The sequence below is a fragment of the Dendrobates tinctorius genome, unplaced genomic scaffold (genome assembly GCF_039654945.1).
Source record: "Dendrobates tinctorius isolate UK_male_01 unplaced genomic scaffold, ASM3965494v1 ptg000181l, whole genome shotgun sequence".
NCBI lineage: Eukaryota > Metazoa > Chordata > Amphibia > Anura > Dendrobatidae > Dendrobates > Dendrobates tinctorius.
The window spans coordinates 7,454,952-7,479,301 of record NW_027361848.1 but is presented as its reverse complement, the minus strand read 5'-3'; the positions used below and the strand labels follow the sequence as shown (position 1 = coordinate 7,479,301).

The 24,350-nt window shown below is 46.9% G+C and overlaps 1 protein-coding gene across 2 annotated transcripts in view; it reads right to left on the bottom strand.

Moving 5' to 3' along the window:
* Nucleotides 1-23,849, bottom strand: part of THBS2 (thrombospondin 2) — a 1,059,287-nt gene extending 1,035,438 nt beyond the window's left edge. Inside the window, exon 1 of one of the 2 annotated variants that reach the window (XM_073551863.1) lies at nucleotides 23,690-23,849. The gene's annotated coding sequence lies outside the window, so the exon portion shown is untranslated. The remainder of the gene's footprint in view (nucleotides 1-23,689) is intronic. The other variant, XM_073551862.1, reaches the window with a different exon arrangement.
* Nucleotides 23,850-24,350: the final 501 nt, after the last annotated feature.

Genomic DNA, 24,350 nt, shown 5'->3' with positions numbered 1-24,350 from the left:
TAGTTTGCCGTTCATCTGTTTGCTCTTTGCTGGGATTGTTTGAATATAGTAAAGACTGATACCTTTTGGAATCAAAATAGGTCCAAAAAATTTCAAATCAGACCTCATATCAATTGTTCCTCGCAGGGAGTAGTTTATTATGCCGAATGTCCGTGTGGTAACATCCATATAGGTCTTACCACATGTGAACTCAAAATAAGAACTAGAGAACATGTAAGGGACATTGAAAAGGCCAAGACCAGCAATGATGATTCCCTGTTAAAAACGCTGCCACGGGACTTTAAGCGCCATCACGAGTGCAATGCAAAAGGCCTTATGGTTAAGGGAATCAATTTGGTCTCTCTGGGCATTAGAGGTGGAGATCTTAGTAGAGCCCTTGCCCAAAAAGTTTCCGAATGTTGACGAGCCGCAAGTGTGTACCGTAATGCTACACCGGGAAGGGATAACGGGACGGTTGGACTCAAAGAGTCAGATGACTGTGGTAGGAACTCCTCTCTGACCGAGAAAGTGGTCCAGGTTCGCTGTGCACATAGGGTCACAGTGAACTATGCGGTAGACAGAGTAATGTTTGAGGAATACGGAGGCCGTGAGTACCAAGGTGGCAGTATACCACCAAACTTAGTTTATGCCTTGGAGTGCGGCCGGGATTTGGTCAGGTTTGATGACCTATGCCAGGAAGATAGAGATGTGTCTACTGTAGGGCTAGCAGACACTGAGACGCTGACGCCTCCTAACGTGGACAGGCCAGAAGTAGGGGCTACCGGAGAAAGAATGACATCGGACGAACTTACAGACCGGACGTCACCTGAAGGATACAACGGTGTGAGTGAGAAGGGTGTGAGAAACAAAAAGAGCGGAGCTGACACACGGACAGAGAGTGTCCTGGGGGTTCACCATACGGTGTGGTGTGACTGACGTGTTGTTGCCAGTAGCCTCCACGAGGACAGAGTCTAGTGCTGTGCTGACTGAAACTCGTGACAGGACTGATGGTAACCTGGTCGAGAAGATAACGGGAGTAGAGACACAGTCAGAGGGTAACTGGGGGGTTCACTCGGCTGACGGGACTAACCCAGGGGTACCCTTAGATGATATGATTAAAGAAGTAATGGTGCAACACATACTGGTCAAAAGAGAACTAGAGCAGGAGATACAGTTAATAAAAGAGACAGTGAAGGAACAGCTCAAACGAGAAAGTGTGATGAGACAAACGGCCGAGCACAGAGTGGAGGAGCTTGAGAAAGAAGTTGTTAAGCTCAGAGGTCACCTGTCAACGTGACACAGTGTAAACACCTTAAGAGAGAATGTGGTAGGTGTAACAACCCTGCTGGCATCACTGCATGACCTCCCATCCCCCACACACCAACTTACTTTCTGCTTCAAGCCATGCTGTGAATTCTGTCTGTTGCCAGTCCTGTGCCTCTGCTCTCCATGTTTCCTGACTGTGTGTATAGGGGGGCGGCGCCTGAACTCTCTGGTTCTTATGCAGTCAGGGTGCACCTGTGTAATATGTCCTTGACCAATCACCTAGAGCCCTTGACTATTTAGTTTCGCCACACCCACTGACCTTGGGCCTGTGCAATGTCTAAACTCAGTTAGCTCTTTGCTGCTGAGCTAGCCAGGCCCTGTCCTATGTCTTGCCTTCTCTGAAGGCTCTTACTGCATATTCCTGTGTCTTGGTACCTTGCCTAGCATTTCTCTGTCCGCCTGCCAGGAGGCAGAATATCCTGACCCTTGAGTCTTGTTCCCAGTGCCTTGTCTGTTCTCTGTCCGCCTGCCAGGAGGCAGAATATCCTGGTCCTTGTGTCTTTGTCCCTGTGTCTCTGTCTGAACTCAGTCTTACCTCTGTCTGTCTGTCTCCTTGTCTGTGGTTCCTTCTCTGCTGTGTCTTTCCTTGTGTCCTCCTATCAGAAGCTCTGCTCCCTTGCAGCTCTGTCTGCACGGCTCCCTGGCCGCTCTGTCTGCACGGCTCCCTAGCCGCTCTGCCTGCATGGCTCCCTAGCCGCTCTGCCTGCATGACTCCCTGGCCGCTCTGCCTGCACAACTCCCTGGCCGCTCTGCCTGCACGGCTCCCTGGCCGCTCTGCCTGCACGGCTCCCTTGAAGCCCAGCCTACTCCGCACTCTTGCGGCTCTGCCTACTCCGCACTCCTGCGGCTTCGCCTACCTGCACCTCCTGTGTGAACAGGTCCAAACCTGTTCTATCATATACCACTCCTGCTTGCCCAGTGTCTCCAAGCCGTGTCCGCTTGCCCAGTGTCGCCAAGCCATGTCCGCTTGCCCAGTGTCGCCAAGCCGTGTCCGCTTGCCCAGTGTCGCCAAGCCGTGTCCGCTTGCCCAGTGTCGCCAAGCCGTGTCCGCTTGCCCAGTGTCGCCAAGCCGTGTCCGCTTGCCCAGTGTCGCCAAGCCGTGTCCGCTTGCCCAGTGTCGCCAAGCCGTGTCCGCTTGCCCAGTGTCGCCAAGCCGTGCCCGCTTGCCCAGTGTCGCCAAGCCGTGCCCGCTTGCCCAGTGTCGCCAAGCCGTGCCCGCTTGCCCAGTGTCGCCAAGCCGTGCCCGCTTGCCCAGTGTCGCCAAGCCGTGCCCGCTTGCCCAGTGTCTCCAAGCCGTGCCCGCTTGCCCAGTGTCTCCAAGCCGTGCCCGCTTGCCCAGTGTCTCCAAGCCGTGCCCGCTTGCCCAGTGTCTCCAAGCCGTGCCCGCTTGCCCAGTGTCTCCAAGCCGTGCCCGCTTGCCCAGTGTCTCCAAGCCGTGCCCGCTTGCCCAGTGTCTCAGCCGTGCCTGTCGTGTCTACCTGCCTGCCTGTCTATAGCACCTGTCCAAGTGACTTGTCCCCGAGTGGGATCAGCAGCCACAGTCAGACACCACCCTGGAGTGGCACTCGACAGCTACCTGCCGCACAAGCCTGACCTCACCATCAGAGGCTCCAGTGAAGACCGAGGTAGCTGTCATAGTCACGCCCCTTCCAGGGTAGTCTGGTTTGTGGCACAGTGGGGCCACAACCCCCCGGCTCGCGTCATTCAGCCAAGGCATGAGAGTGACAGTTTGCACAGGCTTTGGTCCCCGCTGAGTCCCATGTCCTTCCGCTCACAGAGCGCCATGAACTTTTGTTTGGGAAGAGGAGGAGGCCGACAGCCATCCACCTCCCCGTTTGCCGGATTTAGAAGTTCAGAAAGATGACTTCCAAAGCGAGCAAATAAAGGATCCTACCCTTTCTCAGGCTAGGACAAATGTAAAAGTGATAAATGGGGTACCCGTAGAACCTGGCTCTAGGCTGGCATATCCTTACATGGTTCTGGAGAATGATTTACTCTATCAGATAGAGAAAAAGGGGGAAGACCCGGTGCAACTATTAGTCGTGCCAAAACCCTACCGGCGGCAGGTGCTGGACCTGGCCCATGGACATGTGATGGGAGGTCACCTGGGTGTCCAGAAAACCACCGAAAGGATATTACACTGTTTTGTTTGGCCAGGCATGCATCACGATGTTCATGTATATTGTGAGTCTTGTCCTGACTGCCAAGCCTCTGCACCTAAGCCCCTACCTATTATTGAAGTCCCGTTTGAAAGGATTGGGATGGATTTAGTTGGGCCCCTTCCACGGTCTGCACGTGGATACCAACATATCCTGGTCATCTTGGATTATGCCACTCGTTACCCGGAGGCCATACCTTTGCGTAACACGGCCACCAAGACGATTGCCAAGGAACTGGTGCATGTGTTTAGTCGGGTCGGTATACCAAAACAGATACTCACCGACCAGGGGACCCCCTTTATGTCCAGGGTAATGAAGGAGCTCTGCCGATTGTTACAAATCGAACCGTTACGCACATCCGTGTATCACCCTCAAACAGACGGGTTGGTCGAATGGTTCAATAAAACTCTGAAGCAGATGCTGAGAAAGGCGATAGACAAGGATGGGAAGAACTGGGACTATTTACTTCCGTATTTGCTTTTTGCCATCAGGGAAGTGCCCCAGTCTTCCATGCGGTTCTCGCCTTTCGAGTTATTGTATGCCCGAGGTCCTCGCGGACTGTTAGACGTTGCAAAAGAAACCTGGGAGGGTCAGGTAACTCCGTTTAAAACGGTGATAGATCACGTCACACAAATGCAGGACCGTATTGTGGCTGTTATGCCTATCGTCAAAGAACACATGATGCAAGCTCAAGGAGCCCAAAAAAGAATCTATGATAGGGGCGCCAAGATCCGTACGTTTGCACCCGGAGATAGGGTGTTGATCCTCCCCACGGTGGACAGTAAGTTCCTGGCAAAGTGGCAGGGCCCCTTTGAGATTAAGGAAAGAGTTGGTGAAGTAAACTACAAAGTATACCAGGCAGGTAAACGGAAACCTGAACAGATTTATCAAGTAAATCTGATAAAACCCTGGAAAGATCGGTCTGCCTTGTCAGCGGAGCTGGCCCGTCCCGTCTGCTCGCATACCGTACCGGAGGTACGGGTTGCAGAGACTCTCTCGGAGCAGCAAAAGACTGAGGTCAGGCAGTTTCTACTTCACAACCAAAAGTTTTTCTCAGAAAAACCCGGGCAGACTACGCTAATGAAACATGACATCGTAACGGAACCTGGTGTCACTGTTCACGTGAAACCCTACAGAATTCCGGAAGCGCGCCGTGAAGCCGTTTCCCGAGAAGTGAAGGCAATGTTAGAGTTAGGTGTCATTGAGGAATCGCACAGTGCTTGGTCCAGCCCGATTGTGTTAATTTCTAAACCGGATGGCACAATCCGGTTCTGCAGTGACTTCAGGAAACTAAATGCGGTCTCAAAATTTGATGCCTATCCTATGCCCCGGGTCGACGAGTTAATAGATCGGTTAGGAAAAGCCCGGTATATTACGACCCTAGACCTAACAAAGGGGTATTGGCAGATCCCTTTGGCGGAGGCTGCCAGAGAAAAGACGGCATTTGCTACGCCGGAAGGTCTATTTCAGTATGTGTATATGCCGTTTGGACTGCACGGAGCACCGGCGACCTTCCAGAGACTGATGGATCGAGTCCTGAGGCCGCATAGGCAGTACGCTTCGGCCTATTTGGATGACATTGTCATTTACAGCTTGGACTGGGAGACTCATCTCCAGAAAGTACAAGCTGTGATTGACGACCTGTGGGAGGCAGGTCTAACCGCGAACCCCAAGAAATGTCATATCGGGCTAGAAGAAGCCCGGTATTTGGGGTATGTAATTGGGAGGGGTGTTGTTAAACCCCAGGTTGATAAGATTCAGGCGGTTCAGGACTGGCCACAACCTGTCAACAAGAAGCAGGTGCAAGCCTTCCTGGGGATCGCCGGCTATTATCGCCGGTTCATACCCAATTTTGCAGCCATCGCTACCCCCCTGACGGATCTTACAAAAGGGAAAGACTCCGTCATGATTAAATGGAGTTTAGCGGCTGAAGAAGCCTTCCATAGCCTAAAATGGGCACTTTGCTCTCAGCCCGTACTGGTGACTCCGGACTTCCGCAGCGAGTTTGTGGTACAAACGGATGCCTCTGATAATGGTATCGGGGTCGTACTCTCACAAGTGAGGGAAGGAGTGGAACACCCAGTCCTCTATCTCAGCAGGAAGCTAAATAAACACGAGCAAAGGTATGCAGTCATAGAAAAAGTGCCTCGCCATTAAGTGGGCTCTAGAGGCCCTCAAATATTACCTGGTGGGCCGAAAGTTCAGGCTGATCACTGACCATGCCCCTCTCAAGTGGATGCACTTGAACAAGGAACGGAATAGCCGGGTGACCTTGTGGTTCCATGCCCTGCAGGCCTACACTTTTACGGTGGAGCACCGCCCAGGGGTACAGATGGGGAATGCAGATGCCCTGTCCCGAGTGCACTGTTTGGCGGGTGTCATTGCTCGACCGGAGTGGTCTGAGCAGAGGGGGGGGATATGTGAGCATCATGTGGGAATAGTGGATGAGGGCAGGTATATCTCGCCCAGATTCCTTTCCTATGTGGCCTAGTCTGGTCAGTATCGCACCTGCTTACTAATGAATAATGGGAGGTGGATATAAAAGGATGCCAGGTGGTTGTGTGTCTCAGCCTGGGAACACAGAGTCTGTGTGAGAGACACATGTGAGTGAAAGCAGTGCCCATTGCAACTGTGGTTTGGCTGGACGAGAGAAGCCCGCCAGTTGTTAGTTAGGTGGTACCTTGTTTAGTTAGTGACGGACAGGCAAGGATTTGTTTTATGTTTTATTTCTTTATGCATTGCTTTCACCATTAATAAACCTGACCCAGTGTCAGTTATACCCGAATCCCAGCTCTGCGCCTGAGTTTCATGCTGAACGCACGTGACCTTTGACCCCAGCAAAGGCGATCCCGGAGTGTTTTATCACAACCCTCTGTGTTGGAAACTGACTCCCTTGGGCACCAAGAAACCGGGCAATCTGGGATTCCTGATGGCACACATACTCCACCCTACCTGAAGGATGTCGTGTCAACCTGGACTGTGTGTGGTCCCATACTCCTTCTTCTGGTCATTCTGGCAGGCTTGAGGAAGAGGGGCTGTAAAGGGGGGGTACTGTAACAACCCTGCTGGCATCACTGCATGGCCTCCCATCCCCCGCACACTAACTTACTTTCTGCTTCAAGCCATGCTGTGAATTCTGTCTGTTGCCAGTCCTGTGCCTCTGCTTGCTCTCCATGTTTCCTGACTGTGTATAGGGGGGCGGCGCCTGAACTCTCTGGTTCTTATGCAGTCAGGGTGCACCTGTGTAATATGTCCCTGACCAATCACCTAGAGCCCTTGACTATTTAGTTTCGCCACACCCACTGACCTTGGGCCTGTGCAATGTCTAAACTCAGTTAGCTCTTTGCTGCTGAGCTAGCCAGGCCCTGTCCTATGTCTTGCCTTCTCTGAAGGCTCTTACTGCATATTCCTGTGTCTTGGTACCTTGCCTAGCATTTCTCTGTCCGCCTGCCAGGAGGCAGAATATCATGGCCCTTGCGTCTTGTTCCCAGTGCCTTGTCTGTTCTCTGTCCGCCTGCCAGGAGGCAGAATATCCTGGTCCTTGTGTCTTTGTCCCTGTGTCTCTGTCTGAACTCAGTCTTACCTCTGTCTGTCTGTCTCCTTGTCTGTGGTTCCTTCTCTGCTGTCTTTCCTTGTGTCCTCCCTATCAGAGGCTCTGCTCCCTTGCAGCTCTGTCTGCACGGCTCCCTGGCCGCTCTGTCTGCACGGCTCCCTGGCCGCTGTGTCTGCACGGCTCCCTGGCCGCTCTGCCTGCACGGCTCCCTTGAAGCCCAGCCTACTCCGCACTCCTGCGGCTCTGCCTACTCCGCACTCCTGCGGCTTTGCCTACCTGCACCTCCTGTGTGAACAGGTCCAAACCTGTTCCTTCATATTCCACTCCTTCCTGCCTATATCCATACCTGCACCTCCTGTGTGAACAGGTCCAAACCTGTTCTCTCATATACCACTCCAGCTTGCCCAGTGTCTCCAAGCCGTGTCCGCTTGCCCAGTGTCTCCAAGCCGTGTCCGCTTGCCCAGTGTCTCCAAGCCGTGTCCGCTTGCCCAGTGTCTCCAAGCCGTGCCCGCTTGCCCAGTGTCTCCAAGCAGTGCCCGCTTGCCCAGTGTCTCCAAGCTGTGCCCGCTTGCCCAGTGTCTCCAAGCCGTGCCCGCTTGCCCAGTGTCTCCAAGCCGTGCCCGCTTGCCCAGTGTCTCCAAGCCGTGCCCGCTTGCCCAGTGTCTCAGCCGTGCCTGTCGTGTCTACCTGCCTGCCTGTCTATAGCACCTGTCCAAGTGACTTGTCCCCGAGTGGGATCAGCAGCCACAGTCAGACACCACCCTGGAGTGGCACCCGACAGCTACCTGCCGCACAAGCCAGACCTCACCATCAGAGGCTCCAGTGAAGACCGAGGAAGCTGTCATAGTCACGCCCCTTCCAGGGTAGTCTGGTTTGTGGCACAGTGGGGCCACAACCCCCCGGCTCACGCCATTCAGCCAAGGCGTGAGCGTGACAGTAGGGCTTGAGAAAAAAGTCTTGGAGCTCAGTGGTCACCTGTCGATATGGCAAAATGTGAACAAGACCCTTAGGGAAGAAATGGAAGAACTCAGAGGAGTAATTAAAAGTCTTCTGCGGGAGAAATTGGACTAAGACTTACCGCGGGTGAGCGCAAGTGATAACAGGACAGAACGACCAGTAGCCCTCGTGGCAAAGGGTCATGAAGTGATCAAATTGTGTGAAGTTGAGGAGTTAAGAGCGGAAGAAGACAGTCACCCGGTCGGGTCAACGGCAGTGAAGGAAGTGTCCGTGGTAAAGCTAGAGCCTTCGGTCCAGCAAGAGACCAAGACCACAACCTTCCAGTTGGTGATTGACGTACCAGAAGACATGCAAGAAGCCTGTGCGGAGGAAGGTGTGCATGAGGCTTTCAAAGAAGCGGTCAAAACGTGTAAGGTGCGCTGGGCACCTGAGACTCGGTAGTTGGTGGTAGTATCGGATAGAGAAGATACATCAGAGTAGCTGTCCTGAAAGAGATGCATCTACAGTGTCTCCACACCAAACAGCGGGCCAGGCAGAGTAATGTGAAGGCTGCTCGACACCTAGAATTAGCAAGGGAGGCTATGGATCAGCTGGGTCTGTGGAAAAATGTGGTGCCGGTACCCAAAGCTCTGATTGGGAGAATCATTGGAAGATCCGGGAGGGTAATGCAAGACCTTGTGAATATCTCCGGTGTGGTGAGAGTGAGGATCCCTCCTGATGATGAAGACCAAGTATCCAGTGAAGTGGGTAGGATTCCCATCCTAGTGGTTGGCTCCGGGGAGAGCCTGAGAGACTTTCGGATGCTATTGGAGTATCGAGTGAGGTACCTGCAAGAGATTGAGCAGTTGAGGCAGGACCGCCGGTGAATTAATAAAGTACGAATACCAGATGGGGCCGCCTGCAACCCAACAAGATGTAAGGACCCGAAGAGTGCCACCAAGAAGTGACAGGGCAGATGGCCGAAGAATGTCAGCAAGTGGTAGCTCGACTGGCAGGATGACGTGGAGAGACCGTAGTTCCTGTGAGACCCTGAATGAATCAGACTCAGGCCAGACAGTAGGCCTGATTAGGACTGATGACCATACCAACCGGGGGAGCTGGTCGGGGAACGGAACAAACAGAGAAAGGAAGGTGGTGACTGGACCGTGTCTGATGACGCAGACAGACTATAACTGGAGGGTCAAAGAGCAGGACCGACATTCTGGGGGCGGGGGAGGCCTAATGTAGAGAGGAGGCAGTATGATAGATGGAAAAGGTTCTCTCGACCTGTAGGGCAAGGTGTGGTGAATGCCCGGTCTCGAGAGCCTGATGTAATGTGTGTTCAACCCCACAAGTTTAAACAGAGGGGCGAGGTATGTGGTGTAGTAACCACTATGTCCGCTAGGGGGTGCTGTGTGGAGGTTCCAAGAGAAAGGATGAGTGGCAGAATCCTGAAGGATGGTAATGTATCTCAAAGTGGGTGGCTTTGAGATGGAGACTTAGTTATGTGTTGATCAGCAATGATATTGCTGAAGTATTGTTTCAAGGTATAAGGGAGAAGTCTCCAGGTAACTCGGGAGTTGGGCGGGCCGGTTACCTACAAACCCACCCAGGGGTGGGTCTGAAAACGCCTGTATTAGAAATCTATATGAGTGTGTGAAGGACCTATGAGGTCATAGTCACGTGACCCGGTGGGCGTGGCTATAGACCATATAATGTGGCCAGGGTAGGTCACATGTGGTGAATTCTGGGACCTGGTTGGTCCAGTGTGGAAGGTCCTGCAGAGATGGAGCTTCCTCCCAGACAGCACGTGTGAAGTGGCTGGGAGCAATGGCGATGTGTGCCTGAGAGTTCCCTGAAGGGAACGAACGTGTGTGGAATGCTGCAGCCGCATGAGGAACCCTGACGTTGGTGAGATAATTGTGAGGCTAAGTGATCCTGCGTACTGGACATTAATAATAAGAGTGAAGCATTATAATGGACGCTATGCTGGTAATGCTATTAAGTGAACTTTCTGTTGCTGCTGTGGTTTATGAGGCGTGAATAAACCGCAAGGACTGTATGATTTGATGGAAAATCCCTGCCGGAACTGTTTTTTGTTCGCTGCAAGCGAGAATCCCCTAAGTAAATGACAGCGCTACCTCACAATTTATATGTATAGAGATGCAACCTGGCAGCCTGTATAGTTCACTGCTGTAATTTGACACTTTATACCTGCTTTTGGTGACTGTGAAAACTATGACATTGTTTACCTCCCACTGGGCATTTTTGCTATTTTAAAATTGCATTTTAATATAGCTTAATAAAAATTGTTTTTTAATTATATGCTGGATCTCTTCTCTCAGTTATCCATTAATGTAAATCCGTGAGTTGTTTGTTTGATTCGTGTCTTGAAGTGCCAGTTCTTCGGATTTGGTTTATGGACAAATTTTGATATGATCATGGTTTACTGTTTGTAAATCATGTCTCCTATCCTGTCGGTTTCTGCAATGATTTTACAAAAGGCGACAAATGAATTTCCGGCTATTCTACTATGTATCTCTCTATGAAATATAAAGATATATATATGTGTGTGTGTCACTGACATATATATATATATATATATATATATGTATATATATATACACTCACTGGCCACTTTATTAGGTACACCATGCTAGTAACGGGTTGGACCCCCTTTTGCCTTCAGAACTGCCTCAATTCTTCGTGGCAGAGATTCAACAAGGTGCTGGAAGCATTCCTCAGAGATTTTGGACCATATTGACATGATGGCATCACACAGTTGGCGCAGATTTGTCGGCTGCACATCCCTGATGCGAATCTCCCGTTCCACCACATCCCAAAGATGCTCTATTGGATTGAGATCTGGTGACTGAGGAGGCCATTTGAGTACAGTGAACTCATTGTCATGTTCAAGAAACCAATCTGAGATGATTCGAGCTTTATGACATGGCGCATTATCCTGCTGAAAGTAGCCATCAGATGCCTGTTCTTAGCTGAGAGGAGTGGTACCCAGTGTGGTCTTCTGCTGCTGTAGCCCATCTGCCTCAAAGTTCGACGCACTGTGCGTTCAGAGATGCTCTTCTGCCTACCTTGGTTGTAACGGGTGGCAATTTGAGTCACTGTTGCCTTTCTATCAGCTCGAACCAGTATGCCCATTCTCCTCTGACCTCTGGCATCAACAAGGCATTTCCGGCCACAGAACTGCCGCTCACTGGATTTTTTTTCTTTTTCGGACCATTCTCTGTAAACCCTAGAGATGGTTGTGCGTGAAAATCCCAGTAGATCAGCAGTTTCTGAAATACTCAGACCAGCCCTTCTGGCACCAACAATCATGCCACGTTCAAAGGCACTCAAATCACCTTTCTTCCCCATACTGATGCTCGGTTTGAACTGCAGGAGATTGTCTTGACCATGTCTACATGCCTAAATGCACTGAGTTGCCGCCATGTGATTGGCTGAATAGAAATTAAGTCTTAACACACAGTTGGACAGGTGTACCTAATAAAGTGGCCAGTGAGTGTGTATATATATATATATATATATATATATATATATATATATATACATACATACAGTATATACTTGTGAATAAGCCGACCCCCCTAATTTTTCCACAAAAAACTGGGAAAACTTATTGACTAGCATATAAGCCTAGGGTGGAAAATGCAGCAGCTACTGGTAAATTTCAAAAATAAAAATTAATTGAGACATCAGTAGGTTAAATGTTTTTGAACATCCATATTGAATCAGGAACCCCATATAATGCTTCATACAGTTCATGATGGGCCCCATAAGATGCCCCGTACAAAATACATCCCATATAATGCTGCACAAAGGTTAATAATGGCCCCATAAGATGCTCCATAGATTATGCCCCATATGCTGCTCCATAAAGGTTATGGCCCCATATTATGCTCCATAGATTATGCCCCATAGAATAGGCCCCTTAAGATGCTCCATAGATTATGCCCCATATGCTGCCCCATAAGATGCTCCATAGATTATGCCCCCATAAGATGCTCCATAGATTATGCCCCCATATGCTTCCCCATAAGATGCTCCATAGATTATACACCATAAGATGCTCCATAGATTATGCCCCCATATGCTGCCCCACAAGATGCTGCGTAGATTATGCCCCATAAAATGCTCCATAGATTATGCCCCCATATGCTGCCCCATAAAATGCTCCATAGATTATGCCCCCATATGCTGCCCTATAAAATGCCCCATAAGATGCTCCATAGATTATGTCCCATAAGATGCTCCATAGGTTATGCCCCCATATGCTGCCCCATAAGATGCTCCATAGATTAGGCCACATAAGATGCTGCATAGATTACTTCCCCATATGCTGCCGCTGCAAATAAAGAAAAAATGACATACTTGCCTCTCGTCGCTGGGGGCCAGGTGCTGGAGTCATCGCTGGCTCAGGGCCCTGGCACCTGAGATATTCACCTGTCCCGTTCCATCACTGTTCACCGCTGTCTGTCGGGTCCTCTGTCAGTGACGTTCAGGCAGCAGAGGGCGCGGCGCGCACTAACCACGTCATTGCGCCCTCTGCTGTTGTGAATTCTCTTTCTGGGCTCCCTCTGGTGGTTACTGAAGGTAGTGGAGTTGGTCAGATTGACAGAGGTGTTGCGAGTTCTCTTTCTGGGCTCCCTCTGGTGGTTACTGGAGGTAGTGGAGCTGGTCAGATTGACAGAGGCTTGCCACCTGATGATGATGGCAATTGGAGATCTGGGGTTTCTGACTGGTGTATTTAAGACAGCTGACTTCCTTCAATCCCTGCTGGTGATTTTCTTCCTGTGCCTTCTGAGGTCTGATGCCTCCTGCTCTGTTCCTTCATGGTTCAGCTAAGTGGTTCAATTGCTAATCTTTTTGCATTTGATCTGGTTTTGTCTATCACTGCTTTGTGCGGGTCAGCTTGTTCCTGCCGGGGCTGTGCTGGATTACCGCCCATATGTTACTGCTTGTGTCCGTTTGCTCTGTCCCCTGTTATATTGGTCTCTTTTGCTTTGCTTTCAGTATATACCAGAGTGCTGATACAGTGGGGGCGAAGTTGTGTGTCTTCAGTGTTTTTTGTGCATCAGACGTGGTGGATTTTTCAGGGTTTTAGCGTGATTGCAGACAGCGTCTTTCCTTTCCTGTCCTGTCTAGTCAGTTTGGGCCCCCATCGTTTGCTCAGTGTATTTTTCTGCCTGCATTTGTGTTTTCATCTTGTCTCACCGACAATATATGTTTGGGGGCTGTCTATTCCTTTGGGGTCTGCTCCGGGGCAGTTTAGATTTCACCTTTCTTGCTTTAGGCTGAGTGAGTTCTCGAGACCGTGGGACAAGCAGGGGGGCTGCAGATACACGCTGCAGAGACATGCCGGGGGGGGAAGTATGAACTGACACCCCCGCTCCCCCTCCCCAGTCAACCCCCTGGCGTATATGACTCGCGTATAAGCCGAGGGGGACTTTCAGCCCCGAAAAATGGGCTGAAAATCTCGGCTTATACACAAGTATATACGGTGTATATACACACCTACTCTAAGTGTATACATGTATTCTATCTTTTGTATTATAACATGTCAGTGTGATTTTATTGTATTGCCGCATATGAATTGCCGGCATTTCAAAGGACACTGGTGCGTAAAAATCGGACAGCTGTCGCATGGTGCGAGTGTTGTCTGATTTTCTTCTTGCACCCACTGACTTGCATTGACGAGTCTTGTCCGAGATATGCAGCAATACGCAGCATGCTGCGATTTTTTTTCTCAGTCCGATTTCGGCTGAGAAAAAACTCGCAAATGAGATGTCACCTATTGAATAACATTGGTCCGAGGGCAATCCGATTTTTTTAACGGATTGCACTCGTCCATATTTCTCGCAAGTGAGTATGAGCCCTAAATAAGTTCATCTAGTTCAGTTTAGCTAAACAAAAAGCACAGCCTTGTAGAAGCCTGTAGAAATTTTGCTGCATTTGAAAAAAATGGAAACAAAATGGAAACAAGGCAGACACCAAGAAAAGGCAATGGGGGTCTTCTGATTCAGTTTGCATACCTTATATAACGGATTTGATTTCCAAAAACAGAACTCTAAACGCAAGTTTGAACAGAGGTTAAACTGTAATCACTCCTTGTAGACATGTTGTAATGGAGCTTCATTTACAAAATTTAATCTTTAAGCCCAAACCTATTCACAAATCTGTACTCAATTTTGCATTTACAGAAAATACATTTTTCACAGAAGCAAACATTTTTCTCTCGCAACTCTTGATATGGTATGCTGATATTGTATCAATAAAACTGGGGAAAAAAAACAGGTAATTTAAAACATAATAAAAAAGAAAAGTACAACTTCAAAAATAAAATATTGACAATGGTAAATGTGAAAGGTTTTTAATTATTGTAGGACTAACTTGGCCCGTGCGAAATTTTTGCACATTGGTTGTCGGGGGCACAGGCAATTTCAGAAAAAGCAAGCTGGTCAAGTGTAAATGTATTTCATGAAATGATGAACACAGACAGGTATTTATATACACTCACTGGCCACTTTATTAGGTACACCTGTCCAACTGTGTGTTAAGACTTAATTTCTATTCAGCCAATCACATGGCGGCAACTCAGTGCATTTAGGCATGTAGACATGGTCAAGACAATCTCCTGCAGTTCAAACCGAGCATCAGTATGGGGAAGAAAGGTGATTTGAGTGCCTTTGAACGTGGCATGATTGTTGGTGCCAGAAGGGCTGGTCTGAGTATTTCAGAAACTGCTGATCTACTGGGATTTTCACGCACAACCATCTCTAGGGTTTACAGAGAATGGTCCGAAAAAGAAAAAAAATCCAGTGAGCGGCAGTTCTGTGGCCGGAAATGCCTTGTTGATGCCAGAGGTCAGAGGAGAATGGGCATACTGGTTCGAGCTGATAGAAAGGCAACAGTGACTCAAATTGCCACCCGTTACAACCAAGGTAGGCAGAAGAGCATCTCTGAACGCACAGTGCGTCGAACTTTGAGGCAGATGGGCTACAGCAGCAGAAGACCACACTGGGTACCACTCCTCTCAGCTAAGAACAGGCATCTGATGGCTACATTCAGCAGGATAATGCGCCATGTCATAAAGCTCGAATCATCTCAGATTGGTTTCTTGAACATGACAATGAGTTCACTGTACTCAAATGGCCTCCTCAGTCACCAGATCTCAATCCAATAGAGCATCTTTGGGATGTGGTGGAACGGGAGATTCGCATCAGGGATGTGCAGCTGACAAATCTGCGCCAACTGTGTGATGCCATCATGTCAATATGGTCCAAAATCTCTGAGGAATGCTTCCAGCACCTTGTTGAATCTCTGCCACGAAGAATTGAGGCAGTTCTGAAGGCAAAAGGGGGTCCAACCCGTTACTAGCATGGTGTACCTAATAAAGTGGCCAGTGAGTGCATATCCAACACGACAAAAGGAAGTTGTGCCATAAAATCAATTACCTTTATTCAATCACAATAATAAACACATAAAAAACACTACAAAATGCTCTTCAAGAGATACGTGTCTAATGACACCCAATTGGTAGTAAATGTATCATAACAAATAGATGTCATAGAGGAGCTTAAGTTAAGTTACTGAAAAGGTTTTCACATCTGCTCCCCTAGGTATCATGCAGACATTGCATAAAGTGAGATACTCAATAGTCTACACACGTGTGTTAATAAAGTCAAAATGAGGAGCTTCTCACAGATAATGACCCAGTAGTCACCACACCATACAAATAGTGAAGGATGATATACATTAAGGTAGATATAGTATGTTATTCAATGGCCAAAAGGACCTTCCCAGTTTGTAAATGCTGCAAAAATCTGTTGTCCTTAACTAAAAATCTAACCTCAACTGCATAGTGCTGTATTGTAAAGTATATACATAAAGTACTTACCCCCCTTGGATGAAGTGAAGGCGAAACGCGCATCGGGGAATTACGTCCAATAATGTTGTATAACTCTAGCATGCACTCTGCACTTTATTGATTTCAGGCAGACTTGGCTTGGTGCGCCATCTATATGTGACAGTTGTGTATATACTTTACAATACAGCACTATGCAGTTGAGGTTAGATTTTTGGTTAAGGACAACGGATAACATATATGTATTTTGCAGCATTTACAAACTGGGAAGGTCCTTTTGGCCATTGAATAACATACTATATCTACCTTAATGTATGTCTATCATCCTTCACTATTTGTATGGTGTGGTGACTACTGGGTCATTATCTGTGACAAACTCCTCATTTTGACCTTATTAACACACGTGTGTAGACTATTGAGTTTCTCACTTTATGCAATGTCTGCATGATACCTAGGGGAGCAGATGTGAAAACCTTTTCAGTAACTTACCTTAAGCTCCTCTACGATATCTATTTGTTATGATACATTTACTACCTATTGGGTGTCATTAGACACGTATCTCTTGACGCGTGTTTTTTATGTGTTTATTATTGTGATTGAATAAAGGTAATTGATTTTATGGCACAACTTCCTTTTGTCGTGTTGGATATTTTTCAGTATGAAGTGCCATTGATGTAGGCCAAACTTTTTGGGATTTATAGGTATTTATATATGTAGATTGGTAATACAATAAATTGGTTTGATAAGTAGAGGTCAAAAATTGTCTTCCGGTTGAGGTGCCACCTGCAGGTCATTGTATCTTTCTGCAGGTTTATGAAAATGAATGTTTAAACTGTATTTAGTGATAAAATCGTGAATGTGAGTTTGTTTGGCTCTTTTTTTGCTGAAGAGAGCAAGTTTACCTTTCAAATGGTGTATCATTTGTGTGTGTGGGGCGAAGTAATCAGCAAAAAAAGCAGTGCATGTTTACAAATATCTTTGCATATGTGACTCACCATTTGTGTGTGGGGCGAAGTAATCACCGAAAAAAGCAGTGCATGATACTAATGTGTTTCCATATGTGACTCACCTGCAGTGAAGTGTGCAGTCCTCCAATGTGCCTGAAATAGGCTGGGCAAGCACTCACTTGAGCAAGCTGGAAAGACCCCAAGGCAAATATTTGGATTTGTTTGTGATGTATGTAAGCAGCTTTGAGGTAGTGTGCTGCCACTTGCATATAATTTGACCTTTCAAATGGTGTATCATTTGTTTGTGTGGGTGGAGTATGAATGGAGCAAGTGTGCAATTCAATAGGCAGTGCATGTTTATAAATGTGTTTGCATATGTGCCTCACCTGCAGTGAAGTGTGCAATCCTCTAATTTGGCTAAAATAGGCTGGGCAAGCAGTACAGCAAACTGGAAAGCCCCCAAGGCAAATGTTTGGATTTGTTTGTGATGTCTGTAAGCAGCTTTGCGGTAGTGTGCTTTGGGGTACTGTGGTGCCACCTGCAGGTCATTTTTCCTTACTGCAGGTTTATGAAAATTAATGTTTAAACTGTATTTTGTGATCAAATTGTGGATGTGTGGTTTGTTTGGCTATTTTCTTGCTGAAGGGGGCAAGTTTACCTTTCAAATGGTGTATCATTTGTGTGTGTGGGTGCAGTATGAACGGAGATACAAAGTAATCACCAAAAACAGTGTTTAGCAATAATAGAATAGATGTGAAGTTGTGAAGACCAGTCTCTACTCTATTAACCCCTTAACGATCGTCGGTACGCTTTTTAATGGCAGCAGTTAAAGGGGGTATTCCCATGTCCAAGAACCTATCCCAATATGCAGCAGGTGTAATAATAATATTAGCAAATACCTCCAATTAGAAATGTAGTATAGTTCTTCTGATAACCTTTGTAGCTTACCCCATGTGCAGCGCATTGCAGTTGCTTAGGTATCCATGATTACAACCACTTAAATTGTGACAGTTAGTTGTTAGTGGTCAAAACAATGGAAACCTAAGCTACTGCAATGCACTGCACATGCGGTAAGCGGCATAGCTTATCAGAAGAACTACTCTACATTTCTAATTGAAGACATTTGCTATTATTATTACATATTGGGACAGGACTTTGAGGATAGGAATACTCTTTTAAGGATACTTATTCCTCAGTGTCACTTTTACACAGCACTGAGAAATAAGGGTATAGCACCCTCAGGTGATCAAACCCACAGTGATCAAACTAAAAAAAATAGTAAATCAAACCCCCTTCGCCACCCCTTTATAAGAATTATAAATTTAAAAACAATTATTTTTTTCCATTATTTTCAGCTAGGGTTGGGTTCAGGGTTGGGATTAGAATTGGAGTTTCTTCAAAAGTAAAAAAAAAAGGATGGCGATATGATGGCTCGCTACTTGAGTTTGCATCAGGTGCTTGGGTATGCACGGTGTATCACAGATTTTTTGGGGGGTGTCTAACAGCCGCAAAACGTGCGGGGCAGGGACTTGAGAATCTCACTTGAGAACTCGCGATACTTGTCGCATACCCAAGCACCTGATGCAAACTGGAGTAGCTGGCACTTGAGCTCAACACTAATGATGACATATTCAATATGACAATCTAATGTTATCAAATTCTGTGTTGTACCTGTGGGTTCAAAATGCTCACTATACCACTAGGTGAAATACTTGAGGGGTGTGGTTTCCAAAATGGGGTCACTTGTGGGGGTTTCCACTGTTTAGGCACATCACGGGCTCTCCAAACATGGTGTCCACTCTCGATTCAAGCTAATATTGCGTTCAAAATGTCAAACAGTTCTCCTTCCCTTCCACGCCCTGCCATGTGAACAAACAGTGGATTTTCCCCACATATGGGGCATTGGTGTACTCAGGAGAAATTGCACAACAACTTTTGTGGCTCATTTTGTCCTGTTTCCTTTGTAAAAATAAAAAAGTTTGGGACTAAATTACATTTTTTGTAAAAAAAAAAGTGAAATGTTCATTTTTCTTCCATTTTGCTTCAGTTCCTGTGAAGGATCTGAAGGGTTTCTTATAGTTCTTATATTTAGGGACTCTATAGCGACAGGGCTTGTTCCACAGGACTGGCGCATGTGGTACCAATATTTAAAAAGGGCTCTAAAAGTGAACCTGGAAATTATAGGCCAGTAAGTCTAACCTCTATTGTTGGTAAAATATTTGAAGGGGTTTTGAGGGATATTATTCTGGATTATCTCAATGAGAATAACTGTTTAACTCCAGTTCAGCATGGGTTTATGGGGAATTGCTCCAGTCAAACCAATCCAATCTACTTTTATGAAGAGGTAAGCTATAGACTAGACAAAGGTGAGTCATTGGATGTGGTATATCTTGATTTTTCCAAAGCGTTTGATAACGTGCCACACAAGAGGTTGGTACACAAAATGAGAATGCTGGGTCTGGGGGAAAATGTGTGTAAATGGGTAAGTAACTGGCTTAGTGATAGAAAGCAGAGGGTGGTTATAAATGGTATAATCTCTAACTGGGTCACTGTGACCAGTGGGGTACCGCAGGGATCGGTGTTGGGACCTATTCTCTTCAACATGTTTATTAACGATCTGGTAGAAGGTTTACACAATAAAATATCAATATTTTCAGACGATACAAAACTATTTAAAGCAGTCAATAAAAAAGAAGATAGTATTCTGCTACAGATGGATCTAGATAAGTTGGAAACTTGGGCCGAAAGGTGGCAGATGTGGTTTAACAATGATAAATGTAAGGTTATACACATGAGAAGAAGGAATCAATATCACCATTACACACTGAACGGGAAACCATTGGGTAAATCTGACATGGAGAAGGACTTGGGGATCCTAGTTAATGATAAACTTACCTGGAGCAGCCAGTGCCAGGCAGCAGCTGCCAAGGCAAACAGTATCATGGGGTGCATTAAAAGAGGTCTGGATACACATGATGAGAGCATTATACTGCCTCTGTACAAATCCCTGGTTAGACCGCACATGGAGTATTGTGTACAGTTTTGGGCATCAGTGCTCAGGAAGGATATAATGGAACTAGAGCGAGTACAAAGGAGGGCAACAAAAGTAATAAATGGGATGGGGGAACTACAATACCCAGAGGGATAAGCAAAATTAGGATTATTAAGTCAAGAAAAAAGACGGGGCAATCTAATAACATGTATACGTATATAAGGGAACAATACAAATATCTCTCCGAGGATCTGTTTATACCAAGGAATGTGACAGTCACAAGGGGGCATTCTCTGTGTCTAGAGGAGAGAAGGTTTTTCCACCAACACAGAAGAGGATTCTTTACTGTTAGGGCAGGGAGAATCTGGAATTTCTTGCCTGAGGAGGTGGTGATGGCGAACTCAGTCGAGGGGTTCAATAGAGGCCTGGATGTCTTCCAGGAGTGTAACAATACCGTATCTTAGGCCAGGATCACACATGCGAGAAACCGGACGAGTCTCACATCTTAATACTAGGTACTGCCGCCGGCACTCGGTAGTTAAGCATGTGGCTGCATATCTTTCTATACAGCCGCACGCTCTGCTCCCGAGTGTCGACGGTAGTGCCGGGTATTAAGATGCGAGACTCATCCGAGTTTCTCGCCTGTGTGATCCTGGCCTTACATTGATTAGGTTCTTTAGAAGGAGGTAGATCTGGGGATTTATTCTGATGGAATATAGGCTGAACTGGATGGACAAATGTCTTTTTTCGACCTTGCTAACTATGTTACTCTGTTTCTATGGTTAATAAACTTCATGAATGTGGTTTTGAGCACCTTGAGGGATGCAGTTGTAGAATGGTGTCACTTTTGGGTATTTTCTGTCATATAGACCCCTCAAAGTCACTTCAAATGTGATGTGGTCCCTGAAAAAAAGTGTTTCATAAATTTTTGGGGAAAAATGAGAAATCGCTGGTCAACTTTAAATCTTTCTAATTTCCTTTTAGGATGTAAAGTAGACATGTGGGAAATATTATTTATTAACTATTTTGTGTGACATAACTCTGATTTAAGGGTACAAAAATTAAAAAGTTTAAAAATTGCAAAATGGAAAAAAAAATTGCCAAATTTCCGTTTTTTTCATAAATAAACTCAAATCATATAAAAAAATTACGACGATAATGAAGTACAATGTGTTAAGAAAAAACGGTCTTAGAATCAGTGGTATACGTTGAAGCGTTCCAGAATTATTACCACACAAAGTGACAGTGGTCAGGATTGTAAAATTTGGCTTGGTAATTAAGCTCAAAATTGGTCACTAAGGGGTTAAAGTTGGGACTAAATTTTGGCATGTATGAACTTTAGTAGTCTTGCATAAAGTTGACACTTTTGACACTTTCCACTTATCATCATAAATAACTAGATGGTGGCCCGATTCTAATGCATCGGGTATTCTAGAATATGTATGTAGTTTCTTTATGAAGATTTAATAATAATGCAATAATGCACCCCCAATCCTGGTATGCATGGTCCTCTCACTACCAATCCTGATATGCATGCTACCCCTCACCCCCCAATCCTGGTATGCATGGTCCCGTCACCCCCCCTTTCCTGGTATGCATGGTTCCCCTCACCCCCCTTTCCTGGTATGCATGGTCCCCCCACCCCCCTTATCCTGGTATGCATGGTCCCCCTCACCCCCCTATTTCCTGGTATGCATGGTCCTCTCACCCCACTATCCTGGTATGCATGGTCCCCTCACCCCCCTTTCCTGGTATGCATGGTCCCGTCACCCCCCTTTGCTGATATGCATGGTCCCCTCACCCCCCCTTTCATGGTATGCATGGTCCTCTTACCCCCCTTTCATGGTATGCATGGTCCCGTCACCCCCCCCCCTTTGCTGGTATGCATGGTCCCCTCACCCCCCTTTCATGGTATGCATGGTCCCCTCACCCCCCTTTTGTGGTATGCATGGTACCCCTCACCCCCCTTTCGTGGTATGCATGGTCCCGTCACCCCCCCTTTGCTGGTATGCAAGATCCCCTCACCCCCTTTTCTTGATATGCATGGTACCCCTCACCCCCCTTTCGTGGTATGCATGGTACCCCTCACCCCCCTTTCGTGGTATGCATGGTACCCCTCACCCCCCTTTCGTGGTATGCATGGTACCCCTCACCCCCCTTTCGTGGTATGCATGGTACCCCTCACCCCTAGGAAACAGCACATACAAAAAAAAACAAAAACATTTATACTCACCCATCTTTCCTGTGGCCCAGCGCTGTCCCATTCTGCCGGAGGCTGGGGGAGGAGTGTGGCACTGGCGTCGGAGTACGCGCATGCCCACACCGCGCTGTCCGGCGCCATTTTCCTGAAGACACGCTGCAAATGTGTCTTCAGGAAAATGGTGCCGGATAGTGCTATGCGCATGCGGGTACTCCGGCGTCAGTGCCATACTCCTCCCCCAGCCTCCTGCCCCGGTCACCGTAAGAAGAGAAGCGCCGCGGCAACGCTCCTCCCAGTGCGGTAAGTATGGCGCCGGAGATCGCGATCTCCGGCGCCATACCCATTATCATACAGTACCTGTCTGTCTGTTTGTCACGGAAATCCCGCGTCGCTGATTGGTTGAGCCCGGCTCGCCGTGACCAATCAGCGACGCGGGATTTCGGTTACAGACAGACATGATAAGATATATATCATAAGATATATAGGTAGGCAGTACAAATGAAATCCTTATTTTATTGTTAGATTTCTGCTCCCCTGTATAGTTGACACTGCCAACAGTTTATACTTCACAAAACAAAAGGAACATTCATCTGGCACATACACAGTTAGCTGTTTCCAACAGTGGTGAGGATAGGAGCACATTTCTACTATGAAATAGAACTCTTTATTCTGACCAGTAAGGAACCTCAATATACCCCTAACTGAAGGTAGTCTTCCTAATTCCCAAATGCTGTCATTTTCTTGTTGCCTTAATCAGGATATCCAGCACTACCTCCAGATAAACTGCATTCAGATTGGCAAAATCCTATTAATTCGATCCATTTCACCATTTAACTTAAATCCACAGCAATCACACTGAATGTGCCTCACAACAAATCACCAGGCATCAATTCATCCAAAATCCTCAATTAAAAATCAAAATTTTCAGGATATCTCCATTATTAGGTCCCCTACACACAATTAACATAGGAGGGCACATTAGGGGGAACGATAAAATCTATCAGACTTGAAGACATAAATCACAGGACTGAATATGATGAAAAAAGACAATTATGTCTTACCATTGATACATAAAAGCACATTTCTAGTCCCTAATGAATAGTGGTGCATACAAGTAAAGTGATGCCCAACTGAGTAGAAATATGGGACCAGCTCCTACTTTTGCCTATAGCCAAAACCCTTGTCCTCATGTACAGCATGAGCGAATGTAGCCCCCTCTCCAGCAGTCAGGCAAGCTCCCCCTGCAGCCCTTTAGGGCCAGACAGAAGCTTGCATCAGACCAGTAACAGTCACATACAGCTAGCTATGAGCAAAGTCGCCAGCTGTACAAAGTCCTCCAGTGCCTAGGAAGCCCTCCATTACCCAAATGCCAGTCCTGTTACACTGTGCACAAATGGCAAACTTTTCATATGCCACCAATCCTGCTCCTGATCCGGACAATTCAAGTGTAATGAGCGACAGATGGAGAGATAGATCTATGGATAGATAGATAGAAAAGCAGATTTTGGGTGCAATACTTCCTGAGTAATGCAGTTGTCCAACGCAAGATATAAATGGAAAAAAATCAGGCAGCACTCCAGTTCAAGGCAAAATTGTGGGCTTTCAGATCGATAGATACATAATAGATAGATATGGGATAATAGCTATTGACACATGTATGTATTTGTGTATATATGTGCCAGATGTGTGAGCTGAGGGAGTCCCACATTTCTTACCTGCAGGCAGCCGTGCTAGGGACAGTGTATCACCCACCGCAGGCGCCGATGTAATGGTTTCCTCAGACGTCTCCCCTGCCCTGTCCTGTGGAAAATGCGGAGGCAGAAGCTCTCACTCTTTTATATACTCTGCTCTCCAGCTTTGCTGTCAATCAGCTCCATAAGGAAGCACTTTACTGTTAGAAAAAAAAAAGTAAGCCGAGTGTGGAATGACAAACTCCCCGTCATCGCTGACAATGTGCACTCGCCGTGATGAGGCTGAAGCCTGCCCTCTTCTGTGTGTGACGAGAACTTTCCCGGGCTCAGTGTGTGAGGAGGGGCGACGGCCACAGCCCTGGACGGGGAGCTTTGTGTGAGGAGCTATACATAGTAGTAATGGTGGCTCTCTACAATTCACCTCAGGGCCGTGACCCTGACAAAGGCTTGGAGCTGCTCTATAATAACTGGAACCTTCTATTCATGTGATATTATTGGAATAAAGTTGGACTTTTCTTCTTTTCCTGCTGTAGCTGAATGGAAATACTTTTGGCGTTTCATTGCGTGCAGTTTCAGTTAGGTTTTTTCCTTTGCGCTACATTCACTTTTCCATTTGCACCTTTTTTATGTCTGTTTGATTTGTGTCCCCCCATTTTTTTTTTTCAAAAAGAAACAAAATATGACA